The sequence below is a fragment of the Trachypithecus francoisi genome, unplaced genomic scaffold (genome assembly GCF_009764315.1).
Source record: "Trachypithecus francoisi isolate TF-2019V2 unplaced genomic scaffold, Tfra_2.0 Lachesis_group8, whole genome shotgun sequence".
In the NCBI taxonomy this organism is placed as follows: Eukaryota; Metazoa; Chordata; class Mammalia; order Primates; family Cercopithecidae; genus Trachypithecus; species Trachypithecus francoisi.
Window position 1 is genome coordinate 43,082,603 of NW_022681473.1, and position 20,904 is coordinate 43,103,506.

Genomic DNA, 20,904 nt, shown 5'->3' on the forward strand with positions numbered 1-20,904 from the left:
CTCTCCCTCCTCTCTCTCCTCATTGCTTTTTCCCCTCATCTTTCTCCTCTCTTTTCTTTCCCCTTTCTTTTTTCTTATTATTCTCTTCTTCTTCAACCTCCTTCTTCAGACAATAGAGAAAGAATGGAAGACTCAGTCCAAAGACTGCAGAAGTTCTGGTGTTTTGTGACATTGAGAAGTTCAGCATCTCCTTGCATTTATTTGTCTTTCACCTTCTAGGTGATGCTAAGGATCAAATGATATGAGAAAATATTTCCTACATTTAAAAATGCATACAAAGGTAAGGTAGTGAAAGTGTTACCATTGATACCACAACCACTACTAAACAACATCTAACATCTTTTCAGGCCTAACATCCTGGGCCTATGATTCTCTCTCTGTAACACAGCACAGAACTGATGCACTGGATGATGAATTGGGGAACCATTCAATGTCAAACAAGGCAGAACAACAGACTGGAGAGTGATCTTTAGTTAACCAGAAAATGACAGCAGCTAGGCCATCCCTTGAACAATCAAGCTTACGAATGTTTTTAGTCTGCATTGAATATGTACTGATCTACCTAGGAACCTGATGCAATAGGAGAAGAGACAAACTGCTAAATATGAAAGGTATGTAAGAGTTATAATAGCAATTTGTCACATTCTGTTAACTGAATGAAGATATGTACTTATCAGAAAAAGAAATTAAGAACTGTCTGCTCTGAAAGGGCAGAGAATAAGTCAATTAAACTTGCCCTGCGAAGCACTCATCTGTTCATATGGTTGCTGAATAAATGCTTATTGATGATAGGCATGAAGCAATTAGGAGTTAGAAGTATAGTCATAAGCCTTCCAAACGTTGAAAATCATTGGCCAAAATTCTAGCAGACTTAATGGATTTGTGAAAAGCTCTGGTGGTTTCATTTAATTTAGCCACGATCATTAGTAAGCCTTGACTTTGTGGCTAGCATGGGGTAGGTGCTGGTGATAGAGGAATGACTGCTGTTCTCAAAAAGCTTTGTATTTTGGATATTAGTTGTCCCTGTTATGATATAGGAGGGCTCTTATGTGGAGGAGAAAAATAGCCCCAACAGTGATGGAGTTTGCAAATTAATTGGACAATAGAAGATTACTGAGTCAGAACAAGAACTGAAATCCAGAAGACCCATGAGAATCTTGCAACCTTTAGTCCTCTCCAGGCTGATCATTCAGCGGAGGAACGCATAGCAGAAGTGTTCTTCAGTGGTCACAGTTCTCCAATAATTTAAGCATCTGAATCTCATCAATTGGAAGGATATGGGGAGCAACCTAATTTCTATTAAATCATAAAAATTCTCCATGTATGATTGTATATATGAGGGAGGAGGGGAATTAAGACCATGTTTCCAAACTAGTACTCATGAAATGCTGTTACATACAATGTTAATTAGGAAGTCAAAAAGAAAAGGTTAAAAGTTGAAAATATGTTATATCCATGCACTGCAGAACTACATAAAGACTTTAATACGCCCATGCACCTTGTAAATCTCTAAGAAAAAGGAAAATCCGATTATGATGCCTGAGACCAAGGCTAGCCTTGAATCAAATCACTTAAGCCCTGGAACCAGTGACTGGTAACACAATTACCGCTGAAAATAAAAGGGCTGAAAGAATCATGCAAGCATTTTAGTGAGTTATTTGTATATGTCCTTACAATCTGGAGAAGTACAATATGACTACCAATTCTTCCTTATGCCCTCCAAAGTCCCAGACAAATGCTTTGTGTCACAATTTATTCCCTTGCATCATAAATCATACTTTGAAATCCTACACTTATAAAACTTCATTTAGTTGCCGTGATGTATCTGGTAGCCATCATCACAAGAGTATTAAGGGTTCAGTGTGTGTACACACACATGGATGTGTGTGTGTCTGTGTGTGTGTTTATGTTCTCTTTTCAGAAGATGGACTGTCAGCACAGTTCCCTGCTATTGTGTGAGTGGTAAATGCCACAGTGCATAGTCATTTATTGTATCTCAAATTGTTACTGGCATTAATAACTGTAGAACTATGGCTGTATTTGTTGTGTCAGCCAGACATATTCTTGCTATTAACTTTTGAATAAAAGCAGCGGCTCGTCTAATGAAAAATAATGACTTTAAAACAAAGAACTCCAAATAATTTGATTCCACAGAGAAGCCAACAGCAGAAAAGCAGGGATCTTCTTCAAGTTCCCACTTTTCCTGCAGCACTAGTTCTGAATGACAGTTTTAGCTGTGTCTCTGTAGCAGTGTGGGAGACATAAAAATTAATTTGAATATCTTTTTTTTCCTTTCACCCCTAAGGTCTCTGGGGATCTGAGCAATGCATTTGAAATGCTTGATTATAACATTCTGTTGGATAAATTAACCTCCTATTGTGTAATGCTTCAACTCAAAAATGGATCACAACGTATGCAAACCTAATAATTTGAAAAGGCTGGGTAATTTTCCGTTGTGTGTGTGTGTGGAGGAGAGGATATTTTTATTCCTCTTAGTAAGTTATGAGAAATAGGAAACAATCACATTCTCTGCTCAATAGGAGGTTTTGCTTTTTTTTTTTTCTTGCATTTGCAATGCCAATTCTAAATGTGCAGTTGCAAAACGGCATCTTGGCTTATAAGGCACACCACTGTGATTCTGTAGATTATAAAGTCATTTATTTATGCACCCATTTGTATACAGTCTTCATCGCTACAGCATCTGTGAGTCTGACATTACTTAAAAAACACAATTAAATTTGAATACCTCATACTGGAACCTTATTATAAACTTGTTATTTCTCTTTCCTTAATTTCATTCCATTATTCCTCATTATAGTTTTCTATCATAAACAGTTCTTCAATTATTTTTCCCCCTGGGGAATTTACAACCAGAGATAAAACCATTCTTTCTTCCTTCCACTCCTATTTCAGTCTCCTGAACAGTGGCGATAGAGCCCAGGCAGATCATACTATTTTCTATTTCTAGGACACTCCTATAAACTCCTTAAAGACTGAAGATCCTGCCCAGGTGAATGTAATTTATCTGTAACTAAATTCAGGGTAAAAGCCAAAACAATGGTGGCAGTTATCTTAAGTTTTATTTGTTGCTAAAGTCCAGCAAAGTTGATCTTTGTCTCTAAGACTGTTTCCCCATCCATAAAATAGGCATTAGAAATTTATTCTAGCCATTTCACAGGGCAGATTAGATGTTTTTATTTAATAACCTGGAAGTGTGTTTTGAAATCATGGAATCTCATTCAATGTTAGAAAATAATACCACATAGTTAATGTTTATGGAGCTGTTGCTATGTGCCAGACACTGTGCCAAACAATGTGTTCACATTCCTTCATTTTATTCTCCTGGTAACCCTTGAGGTAGGTACTATTTTAATCCCCATTAACAGATGACAAAAATAGGCACACAGAGGCAAACTAATCTTTCCAAGGTAAAAGCAAACAAACAAACAAGCACACACTAGGAAGTAGCAGGGCTGGAACTGAATTACAGGTCTTTCTGACTCTGTAATCTGACTCATAGTAGTCGAATTGGAAAGCGGATTGAAGGTATGTGTTGTCTATTATCTATGAGGTGGATCCTCTTGGTAGCCCTGAAAGGCAGTCAAGGTAAGAAAATTATCTACACTTGAGTAATGAGAAATGTGATGCTGAAATGAATCTTTGAGTGTGGGCTGGGCTCGGAAATATAGGATTGATAAAAATGGTGACTCACGCCTGTAATCCCAGCACTTTGGGAGGCCGAGGCGGGCGGATCACCAGAGGTCAGGAGTTCAAGACCAGCCTGACCAACATGGTGAAACCCTGTCTCTACTAAAAATACAAAAATTAGCTGGGCATGGTAGCAGACACCTGTAAACCCAGTTACTTGGGAGGCTGAGGCAGGAGAATCTCTTGAACCCGGGAGACGAAGGTTGGAGCTAGCCAATGTTGCGCCACTACACTCCAGCCTGGGTGACAAGAGCCAGACTCCGTCTCAAAAAAACAAACGAACAAACAAATGCAAGGAGCAGCACCTCAGCTGGGGAGAGCAGTCAGGGATCTGTAGATGACTCAAGTTTGCTGAAACGAAGGCTATTCAAAGGAGTCAAATGGGAAATCAGGTAGGCTGGGCTCATTAATAGAGAGATTTGAAAGACAAACTAGAGATTCTGGATTTTCTCTGGTGGAATAAATTATGAATCCATTTTAGAGTTAATATTTCAAAAAAATTATGTAAGAAGAACAGGAGGTGGAAAAAGGTTATAAGAAAGGGAAAAGAAGAGCAAGCATAAGGAAGAAGAAAAGAAAGAGTAGAGGAAGGAGGAAGAAAAGGAAGGGGAAGAGAAAGATGAAGGAGGATGATGAGAGCAACAACAACAAGGACAACAGCAACAAAAACAAAACCTGGCACACGTGGGTTTTGTTCTGGTACAGAAAAGAGATTCTATACCTCCCCAATCCTAGCCCCTTCCTGCAGCCCCCCAACACTCACACACACAGATGCAGGTGAACTCATGCTGAAATACCTAACTCCAAGCTGCTGGTTGTTTTGCACTAAGGATGGAGCCTCAGATTAGGTGGCACTTTGGTTTCTGAAACCATTACTTGGGCATGTTTATTGGATAAAAGCATTTCCTGAAATCTTGGCTAGAGGACTTAAATGACTGCACATAATGAAGTGTTAGGAACTTTAAGTTTATCTTTTATGTTCAGAGGGATGCATAATGGAAACGATGTTTCTGCATATTCAGAAAAGAGAAGTTCTGGAGGAGTGCTTCCTGAGAGAAGGTAAAGGCCATGCAGTGAGAAGCTCTAGTCTACAGAGAGTGATAATTGGCAAACTAATTTCATGCAGATGTTATGTTCAATGTTCAGGTGTTTTCTGATTAATTCTGTAATTCTACTTTGTTTTCCTTGATCGTCAATTAAACTCTGCTTTGACAACTCAGGTGACTAACAATGAGAAAATATAGTGTGGAAGAGGGACAATGTACTCAAGTTTTGGAGCAAAGCAGACCAGAGAGTTGGAGTGGCTCTCAATCATGGCAGGGTGGCAGGGTCAGTCTGAGAGAAATCAAGAACTGAGCTAGAAGCTAAAATAATACTTGGGGCAGTAAACAAGCTACCCTCTCCCCTACCCCAGGAGTTATCAAAAACCTGACAAGGCACTGGACTTCGTACATTTTGTGCAGTGGGAGTCTGGAGTTCTTTTATTTAGATACCAAATCAAGGGGGTCTCAGGATGTTAGAGGATTCAGTGACATTTGGGCAATGTAAATAACACTTACGAGTGTTCCCTGTTCCTTTTGTATTTTTATTCATGTACTTTTCTGTAAACAGGAATTTAAATAGCTTTCTGGCCAGGTGCAGTGGCTCATGCTTGTAATCCCAGAACTTTGGGAAGCCAAGGCAGGAGCATCGCTTGAGCTCAGGAGTTTGAGACCAAACTGGGCAACATAGCGAGACTCCATCTCTACAAAAAATGTTCTAAAAAGTACCTGGGCCTGGTGTTGTGTGCCTGTAGTTTCAGCTACTTGAAAGCCTGAATTGGTAGGAGCACTTGGGCCCAGGGGGTCAAGCTGTACTCACGCCACTGCATTCCAGCCTGGGGAACAGAGCAAGAGTCTGTTTCAAAAAACAATTTTTTGATAGCTTTTCTTTAGCATCAAGGGTGTCCTAACTATTGACTCTTGATTATTGATGAAAACACTTCTCTCCTTCATATTATCATCAGCATTTCCCTCTGTTCCAAAGGGTAGGTTAGCCCCCAGGGTCAATGGTGAAGGCAGAAGGCATCCTGTTTCCACTTAGTATTGGAAATTTTTCTGGCCAAAAACTATTTAATGTCTTTTATCTTTTGTTGATTTTCACATAGTATTTGGACAATTTTTATTGGAGCTTTTCTCCCTGATGAGAATAATTCCATATTTTTAACAAGTGTGCCAGTTTCATGAGTAGGAGACATATTTATAATTTGGATATATTTCTGTAAAATCCTGTTTGAACATCAAAGCATGGGGAAAAAATATTCTTTTTTCCTGGCTTGATTTAAGCAAAATGCCCTGACCAATAGATGCCACACAGGAGATGCTTAGCATAGAGAGCAAATACCTAATTGCATACAAAACACAATATTTACATGTTGATTTATACCTTTTTAATGTCCAGAAGGTAGTCTTCACATCCTCATAAAAGATCTAATTATTTGGTTAGTGTCAGGCTTAAATAGTCACTGAAATTCATAGCAATTAGAACTAATTTTCTTTTCAGGAGGGTTCTTGCATCCTTGCAGTCTTCTCAAGAAAACTCGTCTGACCTCAGGCACACAAAGATTAGTCCAAGAAAAGTATGATTCTGAAATAGCACAGCCTCAGCAAACGATGAGTCACGAGGACTATTTGAGTTCACCACTCGGGGACTCAAGATCATACACCGCAAGGGGTTTGCTCAATGTTGCAATGAGTGGCTAACCCATCCAGAGTAAGAACTTTTATTCCCAACTCCCAGGCTAGTGATGTGTTCATTATCACATTCTTCCCCTTTAGTAAGCCATTAGAGTCAGCTGGCATGCTTGAGCAATAAAAGCCCAGCTTTTCTTGTGTCAATGTGAAGATCAACCTCCTTCCCTCAACCTTTCCCTTAGGTAAATGTTTTTTTCTTTTTACTTTGCCATATTAATTTACCACAAGAGCATGTTTTTGTTTGTAAGTTATTAACACTTTCTTGGTCAAGATCTTCCAGTGGCCACTCAATAGCTAGAGAAAAAACTTTATTAATTTTATCCTATTCCTCAGAGGTTCTTCAGAGTTTCCTACTATCTAGTAAGCTGGCAATTCAACTTTATTTTTTATTCATGAAAATAGCAGCTTCCATTATGGAGCACTTATTCAGTAACAGAAACTGTGTATCTATTATATCATTTAAACTTGTGAAACAGGCAGTATTGTTATACTTATTTTTATAGATACGAAACACTGTAGTGCTAGAGAAGTTAAATAACTGGCCCAAGGTTATTCAGCAGGCTTATCAGACTAGTCTAACTCCTCAGCTATGGTCCTTCTTGTCTTCAGCCTATCTCACCTCTTCCATGTGGCCAATGGGTGGGACCTCCCCACCACATACTTGGCTTCTTTTCACATTTAGGCCTCTGCTCATCATTTACCACTCACCCAAATTGTCCCTCTTTATTATCACTCCAAATCCTTCTTTCAAGGCCTATATTAGTTCCCCATTGTTGCTGTAGCAAAATACCACAAACTTAGTGGCTTAAAACAACATAAATGTTTTAGTTTATAGTTCTGAAAGTCAGAAGTCCCAAAATGTGTTTTATGAGGATAAAACCAAGGTATCCTCAGGGCTGCATTTCTTCTGGGGGCTCTAGGGGAGAGTCAGCTCCTCACCTTTCTCAGCAACTGGTTTCCTGCATTCCTTGCTGTGGGGCCTCTGACCTTGGCTTCCATGCTCCCATCTCCACTGACTCTCACTCTCCTGCCCCTCTCTCTCTTTAGAAGGATCTTTGTTAATGTATTGAGCCAACCTGGATAATTGAGGCTAATCTTCCCATCTTAAAAGCCTTAATAACAACTGAAAAATTAGTTTTCCATGTAAAGTAGTATGTTCACATGTTCCAGGAATTAAAATATGGACATCTTTGTGGGGGGCATAATTATTCTCATCACAAAGACCACTTCCAATGTCATCTCCCCTCTCAGGACTTCCCAAAAGGCTCAATTGCCAGGCTATTTTATCCTATATCCTATATCTTGATATATCCTATACAAGATATATCCTATATGTTGTTCCTTACATCTTCTTAGTTTTTAAAAATATACCTTCCATTCATTTTGTACCTTTGGAAATTAGGCTCCATTTGTTATGGGCTTGGATTGTTACAGCTGAAACCTTAGAGAGTATCCACTCCAGGGATGACAAATGAGTTTCATCTCAAATGTCACGTCCATGCACCTGGTAGAAGCAGTTCAAGGTTGTGTATTGGAAAGAATTTTGAAGCTCCTTCTGGTTTCAAAACAAAGAGGGCGGTGATCAATTACAATGTTTGCCATGAAGGCATAAACAGAGGATAGCAGCTCGGGGACCACATGCTGGACAGTTTTACCCTTCTTACCTATGTCTCTCATTTTGAAAATGAAGAAAGACAGTTAGAAAAAGGAAGCTGGCTTTTACAAAAGTTCTACTATGTATCTGGCACTGTTTTCGTATATAACCGTTTAACTCCTTTGATTCTCATAATGAGCTTATAAACAGATGTCAGAAGTAGAGACTAGGTTTCTAAGAGTTTAAGGAACATGTTCAAGTGTCCAGTGGAAAACTGTGAGATAAAGATACAGACTTACCTAATTGCAAATCCATTTCTGTCCAGTATAATAAACTAGGAGATTAAATTACATACACAGGCCACATGAAACCAGAAACAGAACTGGTATTAGTAACTACCCTTCCCCAAAAAACACAGGACACATAGGTGGACACATGGCCACATTGCTGAATACTTAAACTGGAACTTTTATAAGAAATCCAAGGTACATAGTTGTTGCAACTAAAATGCACTGCTTCACAGAGCATAGGTTTTTGTATTTGTTTGACTGAACTCAGTGATCATAGGACATTATTTATTTTCCCTAAGTGAAAAACTGGCTGATTTTTTTGGTTTTGAGATGTCCCCCTCTTTTCTCTACACCAGGGCCTTGGCCTTTAAAATATATATATATATATGTGTGTGTGTGTATATATATATTTATTTATTATAGGATTATATATATAATTATATTCCTATAATAGGAATTTATAATTTATTATAATTTATGCCTATAATATTCCTGTATTTAGAGGAACAATATATTTATTTATTCCTATAAATCAGACCTTCCTGCCTCCTCTGTCCCTGTCATCTGAATTAACATGCTTTACAAACTGTGGTTCTGATCAAGATGTCACAGACCAGTTACTCTAGCTCTCACCTAGTGGTACCCATGCTAAGGAAACATTCCCCCTAAGCCAAAATTTTTTTTCCTAAAGTGCCACTTGTTAATAAAACTTCCTGCAATTAGGGCAAATATGATTTCCCAGCTATGGATCACCTTACTGTCCTGCTTAAGATTTTCAACCACTTCCCATGTTTTTCTAGGGAAAAGCCACCTTCTTTTTATTGACCACAGAGTCCTCCTTGTCTTGAATGCTGTCACACCACTAACCTTATTCCTTCCTCTCTCCTTTGGCTCCCTCCCTTACCACCTTGGGCTCCTTGACTCTGCCTGCCTGCTTCTTCTTTTTGTCTGGCTCCTGGGTTTTTGCCATGCCTTAAATTATATTCCTTAGGTTACATTTCCCTTCCCTTGATGTCCACACAGCTGCTTGTGTGATTTTTTAAAATGTAAATCTGACCCTGTTATTTTCCTGTTCAAAATCCTCAGTGGCTTTCTCTCATCCAGATAAGTGGTTCTGACGCCTGACTGATACGTTACTTGTACAGTTGTAGTTCCAAGTGTCACCGTTCAGTCCATACCAGAGCCAAGATTTTTATTCAAAAGGCCTGAGGTGAGGTAAATAATAATGTCCAATGTCCCATGGGTCATTCCAATGAACAACCAGGCCTACAGGAGAGGCTCAATCCTTTATCAGCACACATATAGACCTTCTGGTTTGGTCCCATCTAGATTTATGTTTCATCGCAATTTACATTAAACTTGACCCCCATCCCCACTGCACCAACCAACCCCTAACACTGCTGGATTTTGGTCACTCCAACTTAATCATGGTTTTCTGCACATTGAATTTTCTTTGCTACCTGCATGTTTTTTTTGTTGTTGTTTTTTTTTTTTTTTTTTTTTTTTTACCTAGCATTCTGTGCTCTCAAAGAAGAAAAGGTTAACTGTGTTTTGTTTTTTTTTTTTTTCAGTTGCCTTCTAAATTCAGCTCAGGCAGTTCAGTCCTTGATGACTTCTCTACTATATTCATAGACTGAGTAAATTACTCTCTCCTTTGCATCATTTCTTTTTTTTCCTATTTCATGCATACATAGTAGGTGCATATATTTATGGAGTACGTAGAGATATTGTGAGACAGGTATACAGTGCATAATAATCACATCAGAATAAGTATTCATCACTTCAAATATTTATAATTTTTTGTGTTACAAATAATCTAATTATACTCTTTTAGTTATTTTTAAATGTGCAATAAATTACTGTTGACTGTAATCATTCTGTTGTGCTATCAAAACTTAGGTGTTATTCATTCTAACTGTTTTTGTACCCATTAACCGACCCTACTTCCCCCTGCAACCACTCTTCCCAGCCTATGGCAACCATCATTCTGTCTATATGAGTTCAATTGTTTTAAATTTAGCTACCACAAATTAGTGAAAATATATAAAATTAGCCTTTCTGTGCCTGGCTTATTTTACTTAACATAATGTCCTACAGTTCCATCCATGTTACTGGAAATGACAGACTCTTTTTTTTTTTTTTTTTATAGCTGAAGAGCATTTCATTGTGTGTAAGTACCATATTTTCTTCATCCATTCATTTGTTGGTAGACACTTAGATTGCTTCCGAATCTTGGCTACTGTGAATAGTGCTACAATACACATGGGAGTGAGGATATCTCTTCAATATACTGAGTTCCTTTCTTTTACATATATAAATAGCAATGCCTAGGTATTTTCTTTGTAGCTTTATAAATGTGATATATATATATAATGATATATATAAATGTATATATGTGTATGTATGTGTGTGTGTATATATATATATAGAGAGAGATACAGATATCTCCTCTTCAAGACTCTTTAGATTTGCCTTTTGAAGCTATTTTCTAGATCTTATAAGCCTGCTTAATTTTTTTTGTTTCCTCTGGCTGTATATTTTCAGTTAGCCTATTTTCAAGCTCACTAATTCTTTCTTCTCCCTTATCAATTCTGTTATTGAAAGACCCTGGTACATTCAGTATGTCAATTTAGTTGTTCAATTCCAGAATTTCTGCTTGATTTAAAAATAATTATTTCTATGTCTTTGGTAAATTTCTCTGATAGGATTCTGAATTCCTTTTTTGCATTATCTTGAATTTTGTTGAGCTTCCTCAACATAGATATTTTGAATTCTCTGTCTGAAAAGTCACATATCTCTGTACCTTTGTGATTGGTCACTGGCACCTTGTATAGTTTGTTTGATGAGGTCCTGTTTTCCTGGATGGTCTTTACGTTTGTGGATGTTTGTTGATGTCTGGGCACCAAAACGTCAGGTATTTATTGTAGTCTTCACGGTCTAGGCTTATTTTTACCCTTCCTTCTTGAGATGGCTTTCCAGGTATTTGAAGTTACCTGGGTATTGTTATCTGCATAACTCATATCTGCATCTGGGTAAGTCATATCTGCATCAGGGGTATCCCAAGACCAATAATGCTGTGACACTTGCAGTATTCTGCCTTGGTGATCTTGGGTAAGATCTGAGAGAATTATTTGGATTACCAAGAAGAGACTCTTGTTCTCTTCTCTTAATTTCCCCCAGACAAGTGGAGTGTTTCTCTCCATGCTGAGCTGCCTTGAACTGGAGTAAAGAGTAACACAAGCACTCCTGTGCCACAATCACTGGAACTGTGCTTGGTCAGACATGAAATGAACATGGCACTCAGTCTTACCCAAGCCCTGTGGCAAGCACTGCCTGGCTACTGTTGATGTTTGTTCAAGACCTAAGGGTTCTTTAATCAGCAAATGATGCATCCTGCCAAAACTGTATCCTTCCCTTCAAGGAAGTGGGTTCCCTTCTGGCCCAGGGTGTGTCTGGAAATGTCATCCATCTGGGAACTAGGGCCTAGAATGGGAGGCTCGGTACTCTGCCTGTTGTCCTATCCTACTGTGTCTAACCTGGTCTCAGAGTTGCAAGAGTTTTCTTTACTCTCCCCTCTCCTCTTTTCAAGCCCAAGGAAGAAGTCTCTCCCAGAGCTTTGAGCTGCACTACCTGGGGCTGGGGGATGGGTGACATAAGTGCTCCCTTGGCCACTGTAGCTAGTCACTCTTCTGTATCACTTCTGGTTACTATATGATGTTTATTTCACATGCAATGCTCCATTTATAAAATAGATATCATATTTATTTTATGCATTAAATAGAATGTTTATGTTTCAGTCAAACTTGGCATTGTGCTAGAAGCATAACTGCATTTTATTTTTAAAACTTACCAAGTGGTTTTATTCTTATAGTACCTTATGTGATTCTTTCAACAGCTCTATAAGGTAAGTCAAATATTACCCTTCCTTTAGAGATAGAGAAATGAGATTCACAAGAGGGCTTTCCTCATATAACAGAGAAAAATAATGTGAACTCAGTTTTCTCACCCTAATGAGGTGCCATAAATGATATACCATATAACATCATGTGATATAACATATGCCATCTCAAGATATAAATTTCATAGTGTATGATATAATGTCTCAGATTAATAGACAGGGAATATAGCAAATGTTTTACATAGGATATTATATCTTTGTTAAGAAATGTAATGCACTATTTCATAAGAAGGCATACTTATATTTCTATTAATAACTATATCCATTAAAACAAAAATGCCAAAATTATCTGTTAGAAAGTAAAATAAGAAAGGCTTAAAAACTTCCCATTTCCAACTATTTCCTTTTCCGCATTTTGATCCTGAGGATGATTACAATGCCCTAATTTCTATTTTGGTAAGTAGGTTTTCAGCAGGGTTCCCCAGAGCCCCAGCAAGCTCAGGCAGATACAAGAGCAGCTGCACTCAGAAAAGTGTTAGACACCAAGGAATTGATCTAAATTCCTTTTTTACAGCCATTTCTTCAGTTTATTCAACAACTTTTGGAGACCAAATCCGTTAATAAAATGTCATGATATCATTTTATTTATTCTGACTGTTACTTTCAAAATCAGAAAAAAAGGTGAGATTAGGTATAATTCTTTAGAGTGCATGATGAATATTCAGTTTGATAACTCTTCATTCATTCCAATCTAAAGATACAGACTCTCACTTTCAGAAGAATATAGCTATTGGCATTACGGGGAAAAGCTACATGGAGATCAGGCAAATAAAGAATTAATTTTAGAAATTGATAACCCTTCGTATATTATGAGGAAGAACAGCTTTTCTTCATACTGATGTTTTCTACTAAGTCATCTATTAAAAACTCTTGACTTTATTATGAGAGGATTTGTCATGGACAGTGGCATTAATTAAAACCCTTCATATCATGTCAGGATTAATTTGTCCATATCCATTAAAATCTCACTTTAAAATGACAGAAAATAATTTTAAAAGTATCATCTAGGCTGGGCACAGTGGCTCACACCTGTAATCCCAGCACTTTAGGAGGCCGAGGCAGGCAGATCACAAGGTCAGCAGTTCGAAACCAGCCTGGCCAACAGGGTGAAATCCTGCCTCTATTAAAAATACAAAAATTAGCTGGGCATGGTGGCAGGTGCCTGTAATCCCAGATACTTTGGAGGCTGAGGCAGGAGAATTGTTTGAATCTAGGAGATGGAGGTTGCAGTGAGCTGAGATCGTGCCATTGCACTCCAGCCTGGATGACAGGGCGAGACTCCATCATAAGAAAAAAAAAAAAGTTTCATCTAACATAACCGGAATACCACAGATATTGAACTCCAAAACAGTGTAATCTGGGGCCCAACAGGGAAGATCATTAAAGACGTCGATTGTTTCTATATTTTTAGTCACCATGAGAGGTCGCGTCTTCAACCTGTGTGGCAAGATGGCTACAGCCCTTATAGAATTATATTCCGAGAGGTCAACGTCCATAGCAAGGGGTAGAGTGGTCTTTCTTCATCTTTCTTGGGAGTGGGGAGACTTTCACCAGACTAATCCCCACCCAAGTGACTTTCCTCCATGATCAGAATTGTGTCACATGAACATTTTTCTGGATAGGTGAGTCATTGGCATGGGTGAAATGGGTGCTGGGAACTAATCACAATGTTCATCACATGCTATATTTTAGAGTGTTTCTTTGAATAAGAGTAACACAGCTCTATACTCAAAGCAAGATGAGCAGATTGAAAGAGGAGCTGGCCAAGTTGAAGGTAGTGCAGGTTTAAATAGAGTATCGAAGCATATGGCCATTAAATGTCATGGTTAGACCCACAATGATGCTATGGTGTTTTCTAAAGATATGGAAGAAACTTAGAAGTCTAGCTCGTCATGGGCACGGGCTTCCTGAAGCATGCCCCTTTGTTAGCAGCAGCATATAAGGCCATATTGATATTCTAGAGCACGAGAAACTAAAATCCTTTACTTTACTTTGGATGAAAAATCTACCTCTTTCCAACCACTGGATTTATAGAGGATGAGAAACAGTGTTAAAAGTTTCTTTTCTTTAATTCTTATCAGCTCTGTGTTTTTGTGTTAAGTACCACTCACTTAGAGGAAATAAATATCCTTAGTTCACCTGAGAATAAGAAAACAAGTCTCTAATCAGACCAATACAAACATAAGCTCCTTTTAATGCCAACAGGCAGAGCAGTTTAATAATTAGTCTCCCAACTCAACCCACTTCAAATACACAATGAAGCAAAAAAAGAACTGAAGCTGCTCACATTCTCTACTGAAGCATGGATTGAATTGGGACTGGGAATGAAAGTGAGAAGGTTAGTGGGTACAGAACTGGGCAAAATATAATCAGGGAAAATATTGCCTGAATTGCAGGAACTGACACTTCAGATAGCAAACTAACTTTCTGCTGCGTAACACTGGCCACATAAATAAAGAAACATTTTTATGAGCCATCTGGATGCCCACATCATGTTACCAAATCATGTCAAACTAATTCACCTTATGACGTGTATATTTTAACTCTTTAACAACTTATTTAGACTTAGCCTGGAATTATGATTTTTAATCTGAATTCAGCTGCAGGTTCTTACAGTTATACTACTTTGGGGTAAACATTTCCTTTTTTCTCAGTTTAAGACTAGCAAGTGATAGGCAATATTATTTTAGTGCATTTTAATGGAGAATATAAGATGAGAATATCCAAAAAATTAGACCATTTGTTTTAGAATGATAGAATGTGCTCATTGGTGTGAATATGATAGAAAGACACAAAATAGCACTATGTGGAATATAATTATTATTGCTGTTATTAATATTTGATTAATATTCAAGTCTCTCACTAGGACTGGGCAGCAACAAATTCTTCATTCTCATTGTTTTCCAGAATTTTTTTTAATATTTCTTAAGTATTAAGCTCTTTGTTTTTAACTTGTAAAATATCTAGTACAGTGATATAAAGAGGGTAGCGTAGAACCCCACACTTGAATTACTCAGTTTGTCAAATAAAGTTTTACTTCAAAGTCATGAAGAAATAAGAGGCAAATAATATGAAGAAAACTGTGAACATCACACTGAGCGGACGCTGCTTGTTTCCTTCTTTGTTTCTGGGATTCTAAGGATTTCCATAAAGAAATCAAATTTTCCTTCTTACCATAAAGCCTCATTTCAGTACTTAGGGTTTTGGTGGAAGTGGTTGTGTAATTTTATTATCTGAAAAATAATGGTGCTGACTATATAATCCCTTAAAAGAACTTATTTTTAAAATAGTTAATATGAGGAATTTTTCTTAGAGGATAAAAGAACTGGGAACTACATAATGAATTGCAGAGAGGAGTATGGTGGAGAATTCTAGTGTGCCTTGCGTCCGGAGACTAAATCCCAGTGAAAACTTCTGAGGAGATATGGCAAATACTAGAGAGAGGAAGAAGTCATGAACAACTTGCTGGATGAGGTGAGTTTTCACTGCTACAACATAAGATTAATTTGTAGAAGACTAGCCTTTCCAAGTGGCTACTTAAATTTCTACTTCAATGTGTAATTGTAATTTAAAACTGAACATGCCTAAAATTAAACTCTTGCCTTATTTCGCTTTCAAAATGACTTCTCTTCTAATCTGCATTTGAACAAACGAAACAGCATAGCATCAGCCCCAAACCCCGGAGTTGCTTTATCTATTTTTCTCATGGTTGACTTCCAATTCACGGAAACTCTTGTGATCTCTATCTTTAAATCACGTTGTGAATTTGACCACTACTCACCCTTTCTACCTGTTAACACATTAATCTGCCATCTTCCTTCTTCTGGATTATTATAATTCCTGAATTAACTTCTCTATTTCAATGATTTCTTCCCAAAGTCAATTTTCCAAATAAAATTTAAGGTCATCTTTTAAAAATGTATATACAAACAGTTCACTCTCCTGATCAGAACCATAATGTGGAATAATAAGAATAAAAGTACTCTAAGTTCTGAGACAGTTGTATATCACCTGCCTTCTTCTTAACTCTATGAAAATCTCTCTCGTCATTCTCTCCCCTCATTCACTCTGGTTTGGCCCTCTTCAATATCAGTCCTCTTGCTATTCTTTAAATGTAAAAGCTTATTCTTAGCCCAGGTCTTTGCCTTTTTCACTTCCTCTGTAAGGTTCTCCTCTTCCTTAGATCTATTCACATCTCTTCTTCCTCTTAACAAAAGCCTTTATGTTAAGGTGGGCAGTTAAAACAGCAATAATCAATAATGTGAAACTTAAATTTCTGGTCAAGACAGATTATCAGGAACTATTATCTCCAAACAAAAACAATTTATAAAACGGACAAAACGTATAAAAATGGCTTTCAAATTATTGGACATTAGGCAACAAAGGACAGTAATTTATAAGATATAGAAAAAATGAGAGAAATCTTATAATTTCATTGCTTAATTCCTCTAATAGCATATAATTTATATTAAAGGGTGGAGAACTTAAGCAGAGTCCATTATACACAGTGAGCCAAAAAGATGGAGCCAGCATTCTGTGGAAGCAAGGGTGGTGAGAGTTAATAGGATAAAGTGCCAGAGAGAAGAAAACTACACAGGGATAAGGCCAGAGATCTCTACAGGATCCTCTTCAAGTATTTAGTTAAGTACTGATCAGCACCATAAAACTACCCAAGGTCAGAGAAAGAACTATCTGAAAAAATTAGAAAGAACAATGACCAGCTCTCACAAAAGGCAGGAATAGAACCTGTTTTCAACAATCAGAGTAGAGACCTGACAATTCATAATAAATTAGTTGGACTACTAAAAAGGTCTTGCCTTAGTAGTAGAAAAACTTAAACCTGGAATAAAAGCTACTCTGCCCTCTCCTAACAAATCATAAAAGCAAAACCCAGAAGTATCAAACTGTTTCCAAGTAACCATATAGCAGAAAAGAGTTAATATTTTTAGCAATACAAAAAATATTCAGCGTTCCAAAGAGGCAAAACTCACAAGGACTTGCATCTAATAAAAAATTACTAGAAGTGCAAAGAATCAGTAAATTATGGCTCACAATAAGAAGAAATGTCAGTGGAAAGGTAACCGGAAATGACACAGATGATACAATTTGTAGACAATGAAATTAAAACAGACAACTGCATTCCAAATGTTCTTAAGCTAGAAAAAAGACTGAATATGATATAAGTAGAGACATATAAAATAGGCTGAGCATGGTGGCTCACGCCTGTAATCACAGCACTTTGGGAGGCTGAGGCTGGTGGATCATTTGAGGTCAGAAGTTTGAGACCAGACTGACCCATATGGTGAAATCCCATCTCTACTGAAAATACAAAGATTAGCCAGACGTGGTGGCATGCACCTGTAGTTGCATCTACTGGGGAGGCTAAGACAGGAGAATTGCTTGAACCCAGGAGGCAGAGGTTGCAGTGAGCCGAGATCATGCCACTGCACTCCAGCCTGAGCAACAGAGTGAGACTCTGTCTCAAAAAAGAAAAAAAAAAAAAAAAAAAAAGAGAGAGACATAAAAAATACATTGAAGAAACAAATCAAACTTCCAGGAGTAGAAATTACAATGTTGTAGATACAATATACTAGATGGAATTAATGGCAGATTAGACATTGCAGAAAAAATATAACCTTTGAATATGAAGGCTTAACAATGGAAACTTCCCAAAATAAAACGTACAGAGAAACAAGAATAAAGAAAAATAACCAGAGAAACAATAAGCAGTTGGACAACTTAAAGCAGTCTAACAATGCCTTTAGTTAGAATCCCTGAAGAAGAAGAGAGGGATGGGAAAACTTAAACATAAAATTATATGTGCGTGTGTGTGTGTGTGTGTGCATGTGTATGTGTGTGTGTGACACAGTGGCAGAAAATTTTACAAATTTGATAGAAGTTATAAAGTTATAAATCCAAGAAGCTCAGTGAACCCTAAGCATAAGAAAAATGAAGATAACTAAGCAAGGAACATCATAATTATATCATATTTTTTAAAAACAGAGATATAATTTTTAGGTAATCAAATGAAAAAATAAACAGTTTGTATAAAGAAAAAGAGAAAGCTGGCAAATTTTTCATTGAAAACATTGCAAGTAAGGAGACAGTTAATCAACTTGTTTAAGTCAAAAATGAGAGAAAGAAGTCTGCTGTCAATAGCTCTATTTAACATACACTGAAGGTTTTAGTTGGCACAGTCAGTTAAGAAAAAGAAGTGGCCCGGCGCGGTGGCTCAAGCCTGTAATCCCAGCACTTTGGGAGGCCAAGGCGGGCGGATCACGAGGTCAGGAGATCGAGACCATCCTGGTTAACACGGTGAAACCCCGTCTCTACTAAAAAATACAAAAAAACTAGCCGGGCGTGGTGGTGGGCGCCTGTAGTCCCAGCCACTCCGGAGGCTGAGGCAGGAGAATGGTGTAAACCCGGGAGGCGGAGCTTGTAGTGAGCCGAGATCCGGCCACCGCACTCCAGCCTGGGTGTCAGAGCAAGACTCTGTCTCAAAAAAAAAAAAAAAAAAAAAAAAAAAAAAAAAAAGAAGTAACACATGTCCAGGTAAGACAAGAAGTAAAACTGTCTTTATGTGCAGATAACAAGACCATCCATAGAAAAAATGTGACTTAATCTACAAAAAGGCTACTAGAACAAATCAGTGAGTTTAACAATGTTGTAAAACATAAGATTATTATGTAACAAATATTTCTACGTCTATAAACTAGTAAAGAACAATGGAAAATTGTAATTATATACTGTTATTTACAATAGCACCACAAATATGAAATACCTAGGATAAATCTAGCAAAAGATGTGGTTGATCTATAAGTGGAAAACTGTAAAAATTTGCTGAGAGAAATTAAATTACTTAAATAAAAGGATAGTATACATTGTTCATGGATAGCAAGACTTGATAAAATTGCAATGCTAATTTTCTTCTAATTGAACTATAGAGCCAATGTAATCCCAATCAAAATCAGAGTGGATTCTTTTGTAGAAACTGACAAGCTAATTCTATAATTCATATAGAAATGCAAAGAATAGAGAATAGATTGCACAACCTTTAAAAAGAACAAAATTAAAGAACTTACACTACAAGACTTTAAAACTTACCATAAAATTACTGTAATCAAGGTAATATATTAACATTAAGATACTTGGATTAAGGGAAGAGAATGGAGTTGAGAAACAGATTTATACATATATGATTAATTGGGTTTTGGTAAGGTTACAGAGATAATTCTATCGAAAAAAGTAATGTTTTCAACAAATTGTAATGAAAAATGTGAATACCCATATGCATAATTCTATGCTTCATATCATACACAAAAATTAGCAAAATATATATTATAAACCTAAATGTACAACCTAAAACTAGTACTTCTAGAAGAAAACACGGGAGAAATTTTTTTTTTTTTTCTTTTGAGGCGGAATCTCGCTCTGTCACCCAGGCTGGAGTGCAGTGGCCGGATCTCAGCTCACTGCAAGCTCCGCCTCCCAGGTTTACACCATGCCTCAGCCTCCCGAGTAGCTGGGACTACAGACGCCCGCCACCTCGCCCGGCTAGTTTTTTGTACTTTTTAGTAGAGACGGGGTTTCACAGTGTTAGCCGGGATGGTCTTGATCTCCTGACCTCGTGATCCGCCCGCCTCGGCCTCCCAAAGTGCTGGGATTACAGGCTTGAGCCACTGCGCCTGGCCAAAAAAAATTTGTAGTATTAAATTAGGCAAAATTTTCTTAGATATGACCCCAAAAACATGATATATATAAAAGGATAAATTGATAAATTGGACTTCAAATAATAACTGCTCTTCAATAAGCATCTTTAAGAAAATGAAAAAGTAAGTCATATACAGGAATTTTTTTTTTTTTTTTTTTTTGAGACGGAGTCTCGCTCTGTCCCCCAGGCTGGAGTGCAGTGGCCGGATCTCAGCTCACTGCAAGCTCCGCCTCCCGGGTTCACGTCATTCTCCTGCCTCAGCCTCCCGAGTAGTTGGGACTACAGGCGCCCGCCACCTCGCCCGGCTAGTTTTTTGTATTTTTTAGTAGAGACGGGGTTTCACCGTGTTAGCCAGGATGGTCTCGATCTCCTGACCTCGTGATCCGCCCATCTCGGCCTCCCAAAGTGCTGGGACTACAGGCTTGAGCCACCGCGCCCAGCCAATAAAATATTTTTAACTATATATCTGATAAAAGATTTGAATCCAGAATTTACAAAAATTTTTAAAACTCAAGAATACAAAAATCCATTTAAAAATGGACAAAAGGTGTCAAAGGACACTTCATCAAAAAAGATGCATGGGTTAAATATTAAAAGATATTACACTTCATTAATCATTAGGGAAATACAAGTTTAAACTACAATGAGATATAATACTCTACTTTTGATAGAATGGGCAAAACTGAAAACCAGCCACACCAAGCAGAAGTTAGTATGTAGAGCATGTAGGGTTATGTCAAGGTGACCTGTTATAACTTTGATTTCATGTTCTAATATTCCTCACTAGAACAGGGAAATACAATCAATTTTTGTGATGAGATCTAGTATTCTATAACTTTGTTAACTTTTCTTAATATCTCACTTATTTTTGTTGCTGTTGTGGATTCCATAAGGTTATCTACATCTACCTG

At 37.5% G+C, this 20,904-nt stretch overlaps 1 long non-coding RNA gene across 1 annotated transcript; it reads left to right on the forward strand.

Moving 5' to 3' along the window:
• Positions 1-486: 486 nt before the first annotated feature.
• LOC117080832 lies at positions 487-18,937 on the forward strand. The gene is made up of 3 exons (XR_004435970.1): positions 487-611; positions 15,596-15,756; positions 18,869-18,937. It is a non-coding gene; the product is annotated as an uncharacterized LOC117080832 (long non-coding RNA).
• Positions 18,938-20,904: the final 1,967 nt, after the last annotated feature.